General features: G+C 46.2%; 1 pseudogene; it reads right to left on the reverse strand.

Moving 5' to 3' along the window:
- Nucleotides 1-1,079: 1,079 nt before the first annotated feature.
- LOC105492577 (polyubiquitin-like) lies at nt 1,080-1,558 on the reverse strand (annotated as a pseudogene).
- Nucleotides 1,559-5,702: the final 4,144 nt, after the last annotated feature.

Raw genomic sequence — 5,702 nt, forward strand, 5'->3', positions numbered from 1 at the left:
CCTCTTCTTTAAGCCTGGGTCTTTTACTTGTCTCTTGGAAGCTTCATGAACATGTGAAAATGGGCGGAAAGCACAGTGGAATGGTACTGAGAGCAGACCAATTTAATGGGGTGCAGGTTACTCTCTATCCTTGTCATGTGAGCCAATTAACCTTCCGGTTGGCTGGTGAAATGCAACTAGCAGTTAATTGGACCATTGTTGGAAACAGTGCAGAGGCCTTAGTACCATTTGCAAATTGCTGAGATAGGAATCTCTGGATGACTCCTGGGTTGAGGGCAAACCAGTTCAGCTGCAGCTATGGTGGAACCTTGGCTCTTAGGCCCAAGGAATTTCCAGGGGACCCCTGGAAGTCCCAGTGCATTGCAGTCTTAGCACATTGCTGGAGAAGGTGAGGGAGAAGAAGAGAGAAATGAAAGAAAATTTCTAGATGAAGGGAAGACAGGAAAGATGGAGGAAGAAAGAAGGGAGGGAGATTGAATAAAAGAAAGAGGGAGAAGGTAAAGAAGGAAAGAGAGAGAGAGAATATATATATAATGCTTTTAGGTGCTACCTTTGATCAGGGCCATTGACCAAGGTCAGCTTTCTCCAACGTGTATTCAGAGGAGGGCTCATGTCCTATAAGGTATTAATTGGTGTTTTATGGGGGAAATTTTTAAAAGTGGGGCAGAGAAATCTGCATGTCCCTTCCATTTGGGAAGTGTTTCATTCAACAGGTTTCTCTGGCGTAGCTCCTCTCAGAGCCTTTTGTAAACTGGAGTGCGTTATGGAGCTCCAAGATGGGGCCATAGTATACAGTTTCTTCTTACATTATTTTATTGAGAAATTGTTTATTCAAGGACAAGCATTCTGAGAAGTGGAGTTTTTGAAATAATGATCCAGGCCTTTCCTCAACACTGAGCTATTTCTTTTCCTTTCTTTTCTTTTTTTTTTTTTTTTTAACCTTGCAACAAAACCTTTATTAACATTTTGAACAGGTTCAGCTGTTACTGAAACTTGTAATTTCTAAACTTAAGTTGAGGCAAATGGCTATACTGCAGAGTAATGCCATCACTGGGCACTGTGAATGCAAGACTAGAGAATTAACAGCCACTCCTCAGGTGAAGGACCAGGTGCAGGGTCGACTCTTTCTGGATGTCATAGTCAGAAAGAGTGCGGCCATCTTCCAGCTGCTTGCCTGCAAAGATGAGCCTCTGCTGGTTGGGGCTGGGGGTAGGGGGCCTTCTTTATCCTGGATCTTGGCCTTCACATTTTTGATGGTGCCACTGGGCTCCACTTCCAGGGTGATGGTCTTGCCAATCAGGGTCTTCACAAAGATCTGCATACTACCCCTCCGACACAGGACAAGGTGCAGGGTCGACTCTTTCTGGATGTTATAGTCAGAAAGAATGCGGTCATCTTCCACCTGCTTGACTGCAAGGATGAGCGTCTGCTGCTCGGGGAGAATGCCTTCCTTATCCTGGATCTTGGCCTTCACATTTTCGATGGTGTCACTGGGCTCCACCTCAAGGGCAATGGTCTTGCAGGTAAGGCTCTTCACGAAGATCTGCATTTTGACCTGTTAGCGGATATGAAGATGCTGCAAAACACCAATCGTGTCCAGCCACAGGGACACCACCACACACTCGCCCAACAAAGCCAGTCGCCCTTACCACTGAGCTATTTCTATGTGGGTTCTTCCCTTGGCCCTCAGGCTGGGATAAATCCCTGTCTTCATGCAAAGTCAGAGACATGATTAGATACAAGATCTACAATATTTGTGGATAAAAACCAAACAGTTGCTTAAGAAAACTACAACTATTTTTTTTTGCTGACACCAGAGTGAAATTTCCCCCATTTATCTCCCATCAGCCTTTGGTAGGAGCACAAAAGCTACCTGCTAGGCACATTGCAGCACCATGCTCATGACACCAGCCCTCGTTCATTCATTCCTTGACTCATTTATATTCAAACTCTGTCCTCATTTGCTGCTTTGCTGCTAGTTCTGGCTCCAAGCACTTCTTTTTTTTTTTTTTTTTTTTGAGACAAAGTCTCACTGTCACCCAGGCTGGAGTGCAGTGGTGCGATCTCAGCTAAGTGCAACCTCTGCCTCCTGGGTTCAAGCGATTCTCCTGTGTCAGCCTCCTGAATAACTGGGAGTGAGCCACCACACCCAGCTAATTTTTGTATTTTTAGTAGAGACAGAGCCATGTTAGCCAGGCTGGTCTTGAACTCCTAACCTCGGGTGATCCACCCGCCTTGGCTTCCCTAAGTGCTGGGATTACAGGCGTGAGTCATCGCATCTGGCCTCCAAGCACTTCTTATTCTGTCCCCGACTTAGATGCCCATGCCTGACTCCCATCCAATCAAAGTTGAAAATGTCCTGATTTGTTTTCTGGTATTTTGACAATCAGTGTGCTTGTTTTTTTTTTTTTTGTTGTTGTTTTTTTTTTTTTTTTGAGACGGGGTCTTGCTCTGTCGGCCAGGCTGGAGTGCAGTGGTGCAATTTCGGCTCACTGCGAGCTCTGCCTCCCAGGTTCTTGCCATTCTCCTGCCTCGGCCTCCTGAGTAGCTGGGAATTTGAGACAGACTCTTGCTCTTGTCGCATAGGCTGGAGTGTAATGGCATGATCTCGTCTCATTGCAACCTCTGCCTCCTGGATTCAACCAATTCTCCTGCTTCAGCATCCCAAGCAGCTGGGATTACAGGTGCCTGCCACCATGCCTGGCTAATTTTTGTATTTTTAGTAGAGACAGGGTTTCACCATGTTGACCAGGCTGGTCTCGAACTCCTGACTTTGTGATCCGCTCGCCTTGGCCTCCCAAGCTTTTGCACTTTTTGATACATTCTTTGGCTCTGCCTTCTCCTCTGAACTCAGGGTCTCTAATGTCTTCACAGTCAAGACCAGTCTCCAATGCAGCCCCTCACCTTGGATAACCCCACCTGTAACTCAGGTGGCTCATCTGCGGCTCAGTTCCCTCAGTCAGAATAAGCGACGAGCCTCATCTCCACCTCCTCCCGGGATTCACGTACCACCTATCCTCTGAGCCTCTTCTAGTGTCTCAACTGTGCCAGGGTCAGGAAGATTTTTCTTGTAGTGACCTAAATGTTTCTTCCAATGGATGAGTCAGTTACTTCCTCCTGTTTCTTCACAAGGGCAGTGGAGAATGTAGAACGCTGCAGAGGGGTATACTGGGCATTGGCGTGTTAATGCTGAGGTGGGCAGGTCCCTCTCTGCTGCTTGGCAACTCTGCATTCTTCCTCCTGAAAAGGAATAGCTCCCACCCTAGTGTAACCCTCCATATGCCCTCTGAGGACCTCCATGGTATGGAAGGTGCTGGCAAAGTTGACTTAGGTCTGGTTTTCACTGCCAACCCCCTCATGTCATTGAAATGGTGACAACCCCCAGAACCGCCATCCCTGAGAGAACTCCCTCTAGAGACACAATTTCAAGGGCATGTGTCTAAACAATGGGTAGGATTGCCCAGTGGACATAATCCTCTGGGCAGGCTTATGAGACACTGCCCCAAATGTCCTCCTTCTGTGCAGATTCACTGCTTCCTCTGCAGACTCACGGTGTTCACTGCTCCCCACTGCAGGCATTTACTCCCTTTATCTCTCATTTATGAGAGATATATAAATATACGGCAGGAAAATTACCCTTACCCAGAAGCTTAGGGGGAATGAATAAAGGAACCAAAGCACTTAGGCTTCCCTGGCATACCACCCATGAGCTCTGGGAGGGATTAGAAAGAATAATTAACTACTCTTAGAAGCCTCTTAGATCTACTTTCTTCTACTTTCTACAAATGAGGTTCTAACAAGTAGGGCCAAGTAGGAGCATACAATGTGGGGGAACTTAGGCATCGCTCTGTCTCCAAAATTAATAGGAAAAGTAGGTAGTGGGAAAGGTGCATGTGAAAGGAATTACGTTTTTAGAAGGTCCACTTATTTTTCCCCAAATACAATTACAATCTGCTCATTATAGACATTTTGGAAAATGAAGAAAAGTAGAAAGAATAAAAATTTGTCTATGAAGATAAATGGGGGAAATTTCACTCTGGTGTCAGCAAAAGAAATAGTTGTATTTTTCTTTAGCAACTGTTTGGTTTTTATCCACATTGTAGATCTTGTATGTAATCATGTTTTTAGCTTTGCACAAGTTGCTGGAAAACTCTGCAATGTTCATTTGTGAAATAACTAATTGTTTTTGAACAATGTTTATTAAATGCCCACCATGTGCCAGGAACTCTGCTAGCCTTTGAGGATGCATGACTGAGCCAAACAGATGTGTGGTTGCCCATGCATACACACCATTTATGGGCAGTGTGACCCGATGGATGTTGACAGGCATTAATAGGACTCATGGAGTGTGTAGCTAGCACTGTTTGAGCACTTTGCATCTGTGTCAGGAAAATTTAATTTCTTCATTGTATAAATATTCTTCCAGATTTTTTCCCTTCTCCTCACTCCAAGGGGACTAGCCCGCACAATTGTACTTTCTCCTATGGGTGAGGTTGCCAGAGGACAGCTCTGCCCTCAGCTTCTGTGGAAGTCTCTTGGCATAATGTCTTGGGCGAGATTGTGACTGGGGTCCAAGAGGAAGAGGGGACGGAGGAGCGTGGGATTAGGAAGGAGGGTGGAATCTCAGAGCTAACAGCCTCTGAAGACCTGAAGGGCAACAGAGGAGGCTGGCTGAAAGCATTGTGGACCTGTGAGTTTCTCCCTGGGGAGACTCAGCAGGGAAAGGCTGGTAGCAAACCAGGGAGGAAGACTCCAGGTACCTGTGTTCCTAGCAATAGCAAAGGCCATCAGACTCCCACTTGGGAAGAGAGTAACCCAGCCACCTGACTCAAGGGACCATGGAGACCTTGACAGTGGGCATCTGCTTGCTAACCAGGGTGAGTGATGACAGGGTGTCCCAGTGTTTCAGGATTCTTGAGACCCTTGGGCCTTTGTAGAACTCGTCTAAGCTGCTTAGGTCACACACTTAATCCGTTTTGTGCTGCTATGTATCTGAGACTGGGTAATTTATAAAGAACAGAAATTTCTCACAGTTCCGGAGGCTGGGAAGTCCAAGACCAAGGTGCTGGCAAGTTCATTGTCTGGTGAGGGTCTGGCCTCTGCTCCACTCTGGCACCTTGAATGTGGCATCCTCCAGGGGGTGTGCTGAGTCTTCACATGGCAGAGGAACACAGGCAAAGAGGAGCAAACTCTGTCAAGTCCTTTTATAAGAGCACCTAATTCCATTCACGAGGGCAGAGCTCTCATGACTCAGTTACTTTCCAAAGGCTGTGCCTCCCAATATCGTTGCCCTGAGGTCACCTGAATTTTAGAGGGGACGCATTCAAACCATAGCACACACTAGTCTTAAGTTCTCTTTGCAACCCAACAGTAGCCAATATTAGCTCACTCCCATCAAATGTTGTCCCACAGCACTAAACTAGCATGTTTTAGCAAGCAGAAAACATACTCTTCCTGCTACTGGCCCTTATATACTCAGAGAGTTCCAGCTCTGTCCTCCTAGGTGCTTCGACCACTACCTGCTATGCAAGATTCACTCAATACAGATTTAATATTATACCATGAGCAGGATTTTTGTCCATTTATAGGAACAAAAGCAACTGGATTTTTCCAGACCAATAGCTCAAGCAACCGGAATTTTCCAGACCCTAGCTCAGCAAGGGATTGTTCATAGATCAAGTCTCTGTGCTGTACCTACATGT

This window comes from Macaca nemestrina, chromosome 11, assembly GCF_043159975.1.
Source record: "Macaca nemestrina isolate mMacNem1 chromosome 11, mMacNem.hap1, whole genome shotgun sequence".
Lineage (NCBI taxonomy): Eukaryota > Metazoa > Chordata > Mammalia > Primates > Cercopithecidae > Macaca > Macaca nemestrina.